The sequence below is a fragment of the Lonchura striata genome, chromosome 5 (assembly GCF_050655825.1).
Source record: "Lonchura striata isolate lonStrDom1 chromosome 5, ASM5065582v1, whole genome shotgun sequence".
Taxonomy (NCBI): domain Eukaryota; kingdom Metazoa; phylum Chordata; class Aves; order Passeriformes; family Estrildidae; genus Lonchura; species Lonchura striata.
The window spans coordinates 18,799,162-18,812,873 of NC_140707.1; the positions used below are offsets into that span (position 1 = coordinate 18,799,162).

The window sequence follows — 13,712 nt, forward strand, 5'->3', positions numbered from 1 at the left end:
TATTAGTGAAAATATGCCCATGGAAGTGCTGGCCAGGCATTGGATCAGGCTACCCAGGGATGGTGGAGCCACCGTTCCCAGAGGGATCTAAAAGCCATACCAATGTGGCATTTGGGGACATGGGTTACTGGTGCCCGTGGCAGTGCTGGGCTGGTTGTTGAACTCATGATCTTATAGGGCTTTCCCAACCTAAATGTTTCTATGATTCTATTCATTGACTCCAGCATTGTAGAGCAGACACATTTTGGGTCTTGTAGGTCATTAAAAGCCAACTGCTCTGGTACATCCCTTGTGCTATCTCTTTAATCAAATGGACAAAAGATCTTAGGCATCCATCTCAGGTTAAATACAGCAGCAAACATGATTAAAATTGCTATAATTGCTGCCTCCAGGAAATTTTAGGGACCCGTTTTTAACTTGTTTATTGTGCAAGGTGAATTCCAGGCTTTTGTGAAGAGCTTTTGGAATAAAAATTGTATAATGAAATAAGGCTGTAACATTTGGGTAATAGGATTGCCATATTGCTTGAGACAGATCCTAGGTTTAGAAGAACCAAATGCAAAACCTGGGATAAAGCAACTAAGTCAGTGTAACAGTAATGAACAAAATGTTGAATTTCTAAATGATATTATAGTAAGTATATTTTAAACATACATTTTGGCATATGATCTTCCTGACCATGTGTGTGGATAACATAGAAACACACTTCAAGAATGTACTCGTAGTTCAGTCTAGTGCAAATTTTAGCATTTAACAAATACATTAACTTCCTCAGACTTGCAGTGGAGATGCATCTGCCCTGGTAATTCCATGAATGCTGCACTTAACAAGATGTTTCCTTTTTGTTGCTTAAGACACTTGATTTTGAAGCTAGAAATCCCAAAATCTTAGCACAAGCCCCAGGTTTCAGTGCGACTACAGCAGTAATAAAGGCAAATTATTCCTGCTGGGAAAACCATGATTTTCTCTACAATGGATTAAGCCAGGCAAAACATTCTATTAACTCTCCAATGTGCATAACCTGATAACCAGTAGATGCTGTTATTGCCATAAGCCTTGTCCTTCATTCCCCCAGCTTCTAGGAGAAAAAGCACCTTGATTTCCAGTGCTGGAGACTGTAAATTCCTTCAGTGGAGATTCCTCCAGTGAGTTTGGCTCTCACTGTGAAGATACCACAGGTTATTAACTCATGTGCAGCAAAGATCAGCTAACCAGGTGTTTAACCTGGTTAAATGACTTGACTTTGACTGCTGGTTCCCACATACACAAGTTTGTCCTTGTTCTTGTGTTAAGGATTGTTTTGACAAGTAAATTATCTAACTCAAAGTAGGTGCTACCTAAACTAACTTCTCCCAGGAAAGACTTGACGTGATTTGGAGCTGATTTGCCACATGCCATGGTTCCTTTACACATCTGTATGGGAAGTACCGATAACAAGTGTATTTAATTGATATAGACATAATACTCTACATAACTACATAATGAAAGGTGCTACAGGATAGAAATTTCTTGCTCTTTCTCATTTATTTATATCTCTCATTTGTAAATTCCATGTTGCTTCCATAGCAGCACCATAAATCAAAGCCTAAACCTGAAGATGTGTGCAAGTGGGAGGGTATCCAGGACAGACTGCACTTGCATCTGACAGCTAAAAAAGCCAAGGGAATAAACACCATAATAAGTCAGTGTGCCCTATCTCTGGCTTAGATTATCTGGGGGCCATCTGAATAAACTCTCAGCTGCAGCAGGAAGCCCTGGGACTAGATCTTTCACCTTCCTTTGATTGTCATTTTCCAATTGTTTTCATTTTTCAGTGACGCCAGCACACTTATTCACTGATGTTCCATTCTGGCCTTGCTCTGCCAGATCCACCCAGAGAAGACTGAAGCCAAGAACAAACAGGGGCTCAAAAAGATGGGCTTTCTTTGAGGCATCCTCAGGTGTGAGGTCCTGAAGAAAGATGTAGGTTGTGCTTCAGTTTTGTGTAAGTGTGTTGAGTTCATCAGGCTTCTTGAAAAGGTGGAAATGCCATCACATGCTCAGAACCAAGGGTACCAACAGCAGAGATATTTCTGTGGCAAAAAAAAAAAAAAAAAATCCTTTTTTTTTCTTTTCCAAACCAGAAAACTATAAAAGCCTACTATAGAAGGAGAGATTTTGCTCATTTTCTAATCTTTGTAAGACTGATTGTGCCATGAAAAGTGGCACAATGTGGCAATGCAACAAGTTCACTGAGAATTCCAAGTTGAAAAGGACCCACAAGGATCATGGAGTCCAACTCTTAAGTAAGTGGCTGATATGGGGATTGAATCCACTTTGGTATTAGTGGCACCAACTGAGCCAATCTCTCCTCTCCTCTCCTCTCCTCTCCTCTCCTCTCCTCTCCTCTCCTCTCCTCTCCTCTCCTCTCCTCTCCTCTCCTCTCCTCTCCTCTCCTCTCCTCTCCTCTCCTCTCCTCTCCTCTCCTCTCCTCTCCTCTCCTCTCCTCTCCTCTCCTCTCCTCTCCTCTCCTCTCCTCTCCTCTCCTCTCCTCTCCTCTCCTCTCCTCTCCTCTCCTCTCCTCTCCTCTCCTCTCCTCTCCTCTCCTCTCCTCTCCTCTCCTCTCCTCTCCTCTCCTCTCCTCTCCTCTCCTCTCCTCTCCTCTCCTCTCCTCTCCTCTCCTCTCCTCTCCTCTCCTCTCCTCTCCTCTCCTCTCCTCTCCTCTCCTCTCCTCTCCTCTCCTCTCCTCTCCTCTCCTCTCCTCTCCTCTCCTCTCCTCTCCTCTCCTCTCCTCTCCTCTCCTTTCCTTTCCTCTTCCTTTATTGCCATTTCTGGGATGTATTACCCAGGTACAGATGTGTATCACCAAAATAGAGAGATAACACCACAGTGAGTTCAGCACCATGATTCCTCATCTCTCCTGCCAGCTGCTCATATGAGATGAAGGAGAGAAAGATCCACATTCCTCATATTTATCCTGACCAAACTCATTGTTCCTCAGGAACAGGAGTTGACATGAGTGAAGAAGGCTGGACTGTCTTGACCTTACATATATCCTGTCCATTTTAGGCTTGGGACCTTGTTGGCAAAGAAAGCAAACACCAGTGCATCTATTCTCCTTGTGCAAACATTTCAATTGCACAGGGGCTGCCAGTTTGGCATTCAACATTAACATTAAAGCTTAGAGGGGAAAAAAAGCTGTTCTGGAATGGCCCAACAGGGAAAGCCATCCACGTATTTGCACTTTACAGCTGTTAGTGGTGCTGCATGCAGAGCAGCTCCCTGGTCTGAGGGTGGATCTGCAGGGCAACTGCATTTTTGGAGGTTTCCTTTGAAACAGAAACAAAACAGAAGAAAAAGCACCAAACCGCAATTTTAAAAATAGGATGCTCTAAGATGCCTCCTCAAACTCACAGACTGTCCTTATATAATTTAATTTTTTGAATTTTTTAGTGTTGGAATCTGTGGTATTGATTCCAAGATTGTAGAAAGTCTCTGTCTTTCAGCCCCGTTGCCAAAGAAGTTGTCATAAATTGTCTGTGCTGGTTCCAAGGTTGTTTATTCTGTTTATCTCTAACATGTTCTGCTGCCCTGCCCAGCTCTGTCCTGCAGGGCAGCGTGTGGGGCTCTGCCCTCAGTGGGATATTACAAACATTAAATTCCAGAAACTCCCTGGGCTGGATTTACAATAACGTGCCAAGATCTGTCACCTACGTTGGACAGTGTGTCCCCAGCCTGAACCAACAGAAAAATGCCAACACCACAGTGAAACATGGAGGGCATGGAGAAGGAGAAAAAGGACAAGACACACCCAATTTCCTCCATCTTGTCCCCTTTGAACCCCTTATCTAGAATCCTATAATTTTACTTTTGCACCCGTGCCACACTTAATTATTACTGATATCAAACACTCAGAGCTTGTAATTCATCCTGTAAGATTGAAAACTCTTTTCCATGGACAAAGATCACAGCCAGTGTCTCTGGGGGCTCTGTCCAGGGGGGTTCCTGACCCCCTGCCAGGGTCCCAGACCTGCCAGGGCAGCCAGAGGGATGCTCTGGATTCCAACACTTTAAGAGTGAGAACAGCCTGGGTTGTCAACAGAGGGCTGTTCAGAGAGACAGACAGGAGAGTGAAAGAAGGCTGGCTATTGTTCAATATGTGGTATAGGCTGCAAGAATGCCTTGAGAATGCAGCGCCCACATGTCAAGCAGAGAGAGAGGGCTTTGTGTGAGAACTCTGAGGCAGAATGTCAATCATGTGAATAACCTCTATCTCGTTTTTTTATCTTGGTCCTTGTTATGACACTTCCCTGCCTGGAGTCCACAAGGATAGGTGTCAATTTCATGGAACATGCTGGTGTCTAATCCAAGCTGTCCAGGTAGTGCGTGCAGGGAACTGACCTGCCATGAGGTGAGAAAGAGTGTTGGAAGCATCCCACCTTTCCTGTGTGCTCTGCTTTGTGCCACTCTGACACAGCCTTCAGCATCCTTTATGAACAGGTAACACACGAGCACCCTGCTTTGCTTTGGCTTTTCCTAAAACAGGAATGCCTTTCTCATTCTTCGGAACAATGTGCAATGATTTGGAGCATTCATAACTGGAGGAGGAAAACATTGGGTAATAGAAAGGAAAAGCTACACACTCATGCAAATGTAAAACCCTTGCTTGATCTGACAATGGTGCACATTGTGTCTGGGTGCAATGATGTCAGAGCACTGTTATGAAATTCCTCAAAATCCTGAGCGAAACAGAGGCAACATGCCTGGAAAGGACCCATCGGTGATTAAAATAATTTTAGTCTTTAAGAAAATTAATGCTTGAAACAGAAGCTTGCTGGGCTGAGAATAACATACCTGTTGTGACCTGAATCAGAGCTGAAGTCTCCCTCCTCATGGGTTGGTGCTACTTCATGGTGCTTAAGGCAGACCCACCTTTGAGGTAACACTGTTTTGCTCACCAGCAATGGGAAGAGATCTCATACTGATAAAATCCTCCTCCCTGAGAGAGGCTGGGCTAGGGTTTAGTGAGCCAACATAATTCAGGGATCATAATAGGTCTATTTCCGTGGAGTTTAGGGTCAAGAGGAGCAAATTTGCTCAGGCACCCAGAAGTGAGAGCTGTCACGTGAATATGCAGGAGGGAAGTGGTCCTGGGCAGCACAGGGTACAGTCCTACGCCACCAAATTCAAAGAGAACTTTCCCAAAAAGTTAAGAGAGCATTAATAATGTGGATTTTGGGATAAACCACGTTACTTCACTGGCCTCCACCATAGTTTATTTGGTATAGTGAATGAACGAAAGGCCATATAAAAATCTGTTTGTTGAAACTGGTGTAGCTCTTGTCAGTTCAATAGGGCTGTGCTGATTTGTACCAGCTAAAGATTTATTTTCATCACCTCAGGTTTCTTCTTCACTTTTATAGCAACTGTAGCTGTATAGCACTTAATAACAGCACCTTATTATGTTATAGTTTTCCATGATTCATGTAAGTGCACATAACCACTTGTATTTAGGGCTTAAATGCTGTGCAGATAATCGTCTTGATTGTAGAAGCAAATTTTATTTATGCATAAAAATATTGTTTATTTGGCCAAAACTAGCTATTTCCAAAGTGTGCCAGAACACAGAAACCTACAGGATGGATGTACCATTGGAAACTGCCAGTAACTAGGGAAAACCATGTATTGTTCCACAAAATCTTAAAATCTGTTTTTCAGAGTAACCCATGAAAAAATATTCTGTTTCATTCTAGAGGGTAAAACCATTTTGATAAAAATTTTGCATCTCTTTTATTTTGGTTTCAAAAATTATATTTCCCCCCCCCCATTAAAACACAATTCAGAATACATTTTAATACGAAATCCTATAAATCTCACTGAAAAATGTTGTTACAATTCCTTGGGGAAGAGGGAAGGGTTGTTTCTTTTGCATTTATCTTGTATTGTGAGAGCGTGAAAAGGAAAAATTCTCCTAATAGCTATAATTTTGTCAAAAGCTATTTTAGAAAGAAATGTGATTTGACCGAGATAGCGGCCAATTCTTGGGTTAGATTCTTTAGCAGTGCACAAAGCAAAAACTCTAGCTGGGGTTCCAAACTACAACTACCAAAACTCTCTGATGACTAACTCTTCCTGGCTGTGCTTCATGCTGGCTTGGAAAGAACAAGGCGACTTTTTGTCTAAGCCTGTACCAAAGTTATATAAAAGTCTGTGAAAAAGGTTGTGCAGATCCATCCACAAGCATCTGTCTTTTGCACATGCCTGTGGTGTTTTTGCTCGTGGCTTTTGAGGAGAGCTAATCTAAAGTTTAATTAAATCATTGAGCTTTACTCCAGCCATACTTTTTTCCCCTCCCCTAGCTGGCTGGTTTTTTTGTGCGGGAATTTGCTGTGGTCCCAAAAGAAAAATTAATAACACTTCCTATCCTGAGTGATCTGATGGTGCATGTTGTCACTGGACATTGAGGAAAAATGTCCATCATCTACTCTGGCCGATATGGTGGAGAGCTGGCATCCCCTTGCCCTGAGTCAGGCTGTGACAAGAGAGGTTGGTGTTAATTAAAATTAATGTGATAATACCCATGCCTCCAAAACACCATGCAGGCCATTTGTGCATATTTAGCAAGTTCTTCAACCCTGAAATGAAACCCATATGACAAACATAACAGCTGAAATACAGGCAGCAGTGAGCACATCCAATTTTTCTGTAGGAATCTGGACCCACCAACCCATGGACTCAGGAAAAGTATGAGGAAGAGCTAAATGAAAATTCTCTTCTTGCTCAGAAGACATTCTGCCTTCCCGTTCCTGCTCCCTCACTTCCATCAGACAATGACCTTTCATGGAGCTTAATCCCTGCTAGCACCACCCTCATCCCACGTTCCTCCCTTGTTCTTCATTAAGCTCCACTTCATGTATTTCCAGTCACTTCTGACTGGAAATGTCACACTCCCAACTGCCAGAAATGCTCCCAGTCCTTTCCTGTGCTGGCCTCAGCTGCTGCATGGTCCAGCTCCCCCTCAGTTACTATTCCACACTCGAGAAAGGCTGGAACTAGCAGGCAGTTCCAACAACAGCAGGAACACCCAGGGCCAGGAAGTGGAGGCTGGAAGGGCTGAGCTGGGTCAGAGTTTCCCCACCCCTAAATCTGTCTCAGTCCTTATTAAGTTCTCTACCTCCTCCTTGCCACAGACTGCTCCCACGGATGCTCTCAAATCCAGAATTCCCCACTGTCCAATGGGGAGCTGCACTTTGTAAGGAACTCACCATCCAGAAGAGCTCAACTCCCAGCTGGGCATCCTTATAATGACCAGATTTTCAGAAGTGTTCAGCATTTTGCAATTATTTGCCATATCATCTCTTGAAAAGTTTGGTTACAGTAGCCAGAAAGACAAAAACCTTATGAAAGGAGTAAGTGTAGGAAGAACTTGTTCACAAATTCACTCTCCTGTCCTAAAATCCAGTTCCCAGGTGTGCTGCAAGATCCTACTAAAAATCTCTGATGATTAATGAAACTTTTTAAAACATTCCTATCCACTTTACATAGGTATTTTTCTTTATTTTAGTATGCCCCTTGTTTGCTATTTGTGCTTTAAAAAGGGATTCAAAGGGATCGTCTTTGATCCTTGCACTGGCTTTGTGGTTATCTTCATTCTTATACTCCAGATCATGGCAAGCCCCTGCAGGCTCCTTTCTTCATCCTCCCTCAATTTTCATTCCTCTCTAGAGTTGGACTATTTTTTATGCAGGTTATCCTCAAAGTGGAAACTTCAGCCGAGTTCTATGAGCTCAGCACATTTTACATTTCTGCTTCCTCGACCTGCATCACTTGGGCGGGGCTGGACCGAGGCTCACCAGGAGGAACTTCCCCACCAACAGTTGTGGCTGTTGGGAACTGAGGCAGGGATTGAGCCTCACAGGACCTGGCAGCACTGTCTCTAAACCCCCTGGGTGAGAGAAACCTTCAGACACACCTCTCAGGACTCTTTTAACCTTTTGGCACCCCTAGAAGGATGCTCCAGCCAGGGGTTGTGCTGCATTTCAGATGCAGCTGGGTGGTGTTTATACATTTCTTGACACAAAGAGGCTGCTCTAAGAGGCTGCTCTACTCTGTTCTAAAATGTTGCTGGCAAATTGTTGTTAACATGAACAAGAGAAACAAGAGTGTTGAGAGCTCTGGGTATTATTGAAATATTTAAATATTATGTATGATGATGCCTCTAATTCAACATTTGCTGTGGTAAACATAGCAGAAATCACTGTAGCAAAATGTTATTCTATATTCTAAGCCAGATTCTTGAGGTTTGTTTTATTTATATCACACATGGCTGAGAGAAATAGTTCTAGGAAGGATCAAACCTTATATTTTCTTTTCAAGTTGCCAAAATATCTTAGATAAATCAATTGTCGAGGACTCATCTGTGCAGCTAAAGATCTATTTTTAACCTCTTGGTGTGCCAAAATCAGGAACAATTATTAATCTGTCCTGAAATTGCCAATACAACCTGCTAGCAACAGATGGTGTGAATGAAAAGCCTGAAGTGGCCATTTTTAATATTCAGTAGATTAAAAAAATCTTAGGTCTCTAATCTTACCTAACCTCTTGTGACCAAGAGCCCACATTATTGACTAAAAGACAATATCAATAGCCTTGGTTTGAGCCTGAATCAGCCAGGGAACTGGATCTTCGGAGGCACTTTGTACCTCTAAGTGGTGCTTTGTGTTCCCATCTCTGCTGGCCTTGGTGGGAGAGGACCACTGAGGGTTACCCTTTGGAAACTTAAAAGTCAGAGCACCCAGTGCTGCAGGTATGGCTGCACTCCAGCGGTTCTTGTTTAGGTCTGAACTTGTATGGTACTTAAGAACAGCTCCTGTCAATGCCAAGGGATGCAGAAGGATTACATTACTAGATATTATCTCGGGCTTGATGTATTTATACATCTCAATTACAAAATCAGGAAGTGTTGCCAGCCATCCTTTGGATACAGCTGGCACAAACACACACACACAGAGAGAGAGAGAGAGAGAGAGAGAAAGAAATAAAAATAATCCAATACTGTGAGCCTGCTTGAGTTTTTGATTAGTTAAGGATTGTGGAAATCTGATTCTTGCAGCCTGTGGTGACACTGTGCTGCTGGGGAAACTGAGTTTTGTTCCGTGTGCCACTGCTGGGGAAGGCAGGAGTGCAGGATCCCACAGCTGCTCAGGAAAGGTGGATCCCAAACTCCAGACTCACTCACCCCACCCAGGAGAAAAGCCGATTCTGAATCCCAGGTTTGGGATTGCTCATTGTTTCCTGTAATATCTCTGCACCCCTGATTTATTTTGTGAGCAACAAAGGCAAGGGGGACTTAAACCACAACAGGAGAATTCCCCAGGTCAGGTATCCTGTATTTGCTGAGCAAAAGCAGCAGATGTGGCAGCAGGACAAACTTTGCACTTTTGACTCAGAGGCAGACAAATCCTCCTGTGAACCGAGGGCTGCAATTTGAGAAGCCTCTCTCCATTTTTAATGATAGCTTTTTTAAAAACTATCTTTATTGATAGTTGTGGGCACAGACCCTGTATCCTGGTGGGTCGGCAGCTCCTCAGCCACAAAGCCCAGCTCTGGTCCAGGCCTCCCTCCTGTCCTGTCCCACCCACGTGAAAACACTGAGCAGGGTCAGGCAGTCCCCTGACAACTGGGGATGTGGGAAAGCTTTTCCCAGACAAGCAGAAGCCTTTCCAGAGCTCAGGCCAGGGAGGAAAGGCTGCTGCACCAGGGGAGAATGCTGGGAGTGCATCTCAGCTTCCTGATGAAGGGAAAACGAGCTCTCCCCTGTGTGCTTTTCTCTGGAGGCTGTGAGAGTGAGAGGGAGAAAAAGAATGGAAGATGAGAAAATAGCCACCTAGAGGGATGTAACGTTAATTTTGCACATTAGCACACTGATGGCAGGTACTGCTTTGGAATGGAAGGTGCTGGGAAACACCAGGAAAGATAAACTTCAATATTAAGTGATCTTGTACAGCACGATTTAGTGTGCCAAACAAAGCAAGACAAACACTTAAAGAACAAGGGCATAGCTAAATCCCTCAAGGATTTCTGCTGGAAAGAAGCAGGGCCTGGGATGCCTAATGATCTCAGTAGATATCAGCAAAGTATTCTTCATTTCTACTTGTGGATGTGACACAGAACCCCTTCCTAACTTTGGATACATCTTGCACCAAGATTGCATTCAGTTGTCTGAAAATGGGATTATTAAGTGATTATTCATGTCTGTAATATTGTTTCAAAACAGAAAAATTATTAAAATGCCTTCCTGTGACAGCAAATTTCTGACATGTGTTCCTAAATGTTAATTTCAGCCATGTTTTTTCTCGTGATTGTGTTGAAAGTCTCTTTGTCTCCATGGTTTCTAGGAGAATTTCTGCACTATTAGCAGTGAATTAACTCTGAATATCAGAATATATAACTCTGAATACATGGGTTTCCTTAATGTGAAAATATTTTGCATCCTTGCAGAAATAGCTTCAGCACTTCTGTGAGGGATATGGTCTGCAAAGCACAACCAGCCCTTGTAATCACACCACCACAATTCAGAAAAATAAATGAGGGGTCTAAGACATGATGTGCGATCTTTTTAGTAATGAAAATACTTTTTTTAAAACTTTCTATGTGTGTGCATTATTGTTCTCATTCTTACTTCTCTCATGGATGGTGGAAAAACATACAGCTTTTTAGCTTTATACGATCACAGGAAACAGTCCAGATTTCTGCTCTGCCTTACTTGAAGACTCTCTTTTAGGTTGCTTTGTGTTGTTTGTTCTCAGAGAAGAGACCTTGCCATTTGATATTAACATTAACAGAAAAGTCCTGAACCAAATAAGCTCTTAGAGCTCAGGGGAAACATCTCCAAATTTTTCTGCTGTCTAGATGGACTAATCACACACTGCAAAAACAGAGGAATAGCCAGGGAACTGGAAATGATATCTTCAGGGCTTTTTTTTATAATCATGTTTCAATCCACTGTTTAAATTTTTTCCTTTTTTTTTTTAATTACTGTTTAAAATCAACAACAAAGTATTTCCTTTGTCTTTCCTGTATAGGGAATCATGAAAGATACAGATTATATGGAACAGCCAAGGTTGGGGAAGAAGGGAAGGTCATCACTTTACAGGACTGAATCCTAAGTACCACCAGAATTCCTGACAACACATAAAATAAAGAAAAGCCTGCAATAACTAAACTTCCTTTTTTGAATGGGTGCCTAGTGCAAGAAGGTACCATTGACAAGGAAGGCATCTAAGGACACTTAGCAGCAGCCAGGTAATATTCAGTATCTTCCAAGATCCAATGCCTCAGCCCACAAGAGCAGAGATGAAGGGGATTTTTAGCATCCAAAAAAAGAAAGGTGAAGGGTTCATCTCAGTCCTAGGTGGTATTTGAAGGCTGGTGTTGGTTAAGGCATGCCCAGCACTGCTGCCAGCAGCTTACAAACCATTTTCTTTTGACTTTTCCTGTCTGAAGGACAAGAGCTGGGATTAGGGTGAGCACAGAGCAAGCCTTGGGCTCACCCCTCATTCCTTTCATCATCAGACCATTTGGATTCTCTATACAGCTGGGAAAAAAACTCTTCCACACTCCAGCTCATGTAAATTCCTCTGTAATTCTCTTGATACAGGTGAGTGAGGAATGACACCAGTTGATGATATTTTCCTGCATATTTATTTCTGAGTTTTAACCTTTTTTGCAGCAAAATCACAGTGAATTGAGCCATTTTTGGCGATTACTGTAGTCAAAGACTGTGAAGCAAAGCCAGGAGCATTTATAAAATTATCCATGATAGATTCACCTAGATTTATTTATTTCTTTATTTTAAAAATTTATGCAGCCCACTTGTCAGGCTTCTGAAAGTGGTGATAAGATGACAGACAGGTGAGAAATAAGGACCTTTCAACCCAGAGATCATTTTCTCTTTACAGTTCATGAGAGTTTATTTTTAACAAGACCTCTATGAAAATAAAGTTGTGTTACTCTTGATTCACATCCCCTCGCCCCCTCAAAAAAACCATGTATGTATATATGCATATATAGATATTGAAGCAGTCTATATAAGGAAATACATGAAAGATGTAAAGAAAGAACATCAGAGATATAAAAAATAATATTATGAAAGAAAGACTATGTATATGACTGTTTAATTTAATGACCATTAGACCCCTAATGTCTTAGAGTATTCAGATAGACTTAATCCTAAATAACAATGAATCTACTCCCTTTTTTTAGCACTTTAAAACAACTTTGTTCCTTTGAAAGTTACAGTAGTTTTTACTGGTCTGCCTTCAACAAGGTTCAGTAGCCATTTATGTGATGTGATGTGATTTACCCTCCATTAATTAGAACTTTTCTGGTAGGGGAAAAAAAAAAACACCACAAAAAAGAGACTGTGAAGTTCTGGCATTTTTCTATTTCTATCTGTATTGAAACAAACGTATAATTTCAATTCCAAACACTGAGCTGGTAGAAATAACTTTAGCTGGAGGAGGTAAATCTAAATATAGTGTTAAATCTGCCTGTACAAAACAGAAGTCTGCACACACAAACCCACATCTGCATGTGCAGAATGAGTCGATTCTTGCTCAGGTGAAGTTTTGCCAGTGTGAGCATGCAGGAACACTGGGTCAGTTGTTAAAATGCTGAACTCACAGAACTCACAAATTCTATTTGATCTAATTTGTGAGTCTGAACACACAGCAACAAACACTTATCCATGACATGGGGTAAAGAAGCATACTGCAATAATAAAATATCTACTTTTCCATCATTGTTAAATTCTCAAATGTCTAAGTTTTGGATCTACACATCTTCCTATACTAACAAAGCACTTGAATGGGAATTCATCTATGTGGAATGACATTTATATTTCCCCTTATCAGCAAGATGTTTAGCCCTTCTTTTTTAAATATCAGCAATAAAGTAAAATTGTATTGATGTACAGAATATTTGTCATAGATTCTAGACTAAGTAGAATGAAAATTCTGTATTTGTATTTTGCAATTTTTGAGAAAACCTTTGTGTGCAACACACAGCCCATTGCAGATCCGAGTATCCACCCTACTGGAGTGAATCTCATGTAGGTTCCAATTTTCCATTGGATGGAAAAGCACTGTACTGGAGTTGAAACACTTCATTTTTAATAGCTAGGAAAGTAACCAGTGGCTGGGTAATAAGTCCTATCACACAGGCACATCCCTGGAAAAATCCACTCTATTTTTACTAGGAGACCCTCTGCCATCAATTTGCTGTCTGACTCAAGTTCCTTAATTTTCCCTGCAAGTCAAGTGAGAATACTGTCCTTTTTGGGATCATTGTTCATTTATTTCATCAATATGTACTATGATAAGCTTGTCTCCAACTGACCAAAAAATTACTTCTTTAGTTTTTATCGGTGAAATATGGTCATACAAAAATTTACTTCTCTGGCATACTCCCCACTTACCATAATGAGGAAGTATATCTGAAGAAATATACGGTTAGAAATAATGCTTTTATGTTTTCAAGATTTTGTTATTTTTGCCTCAAATCACAGCTCAGTTCAGTGTGATCTGACATGGTTGAAATACTGAAACCCCCACTCCTCCAAAGCAGTGTTTATTATAGAAACCACAAACTTAAGCTAACCTAGAGCAGCTTTTCCAGCAGTGATATAATTACAGTAGTTATTGTTGCAATAAACCAGATGTTCCTGAGCTGGA

General features: G+C 41.6%; 1 long non-coding RNA gene across 1 annotated transcript in view; it reads right to left on the bottom strand.

Annotated features, from left to right (window-relative positions):
- Positions 1-1,501: 1,501 nt before the first annotated feature.
- The window catches only part of LOC116183766 (uncharacterized), a 44,106-nt gene continuing 31,895 nt past the window's right edge, over positions 1,502-13,712 (bottom strand). Inside the window, exon 2 of the long non-coding RNA XR_004148461.3 lies at positions 1,502-2,072. This is a non-coding gene — a long non-coding RNA (uncharacterized LOC116183766). The remainder of the gene's footprint in view (positions 2,073-13,712) is intronic.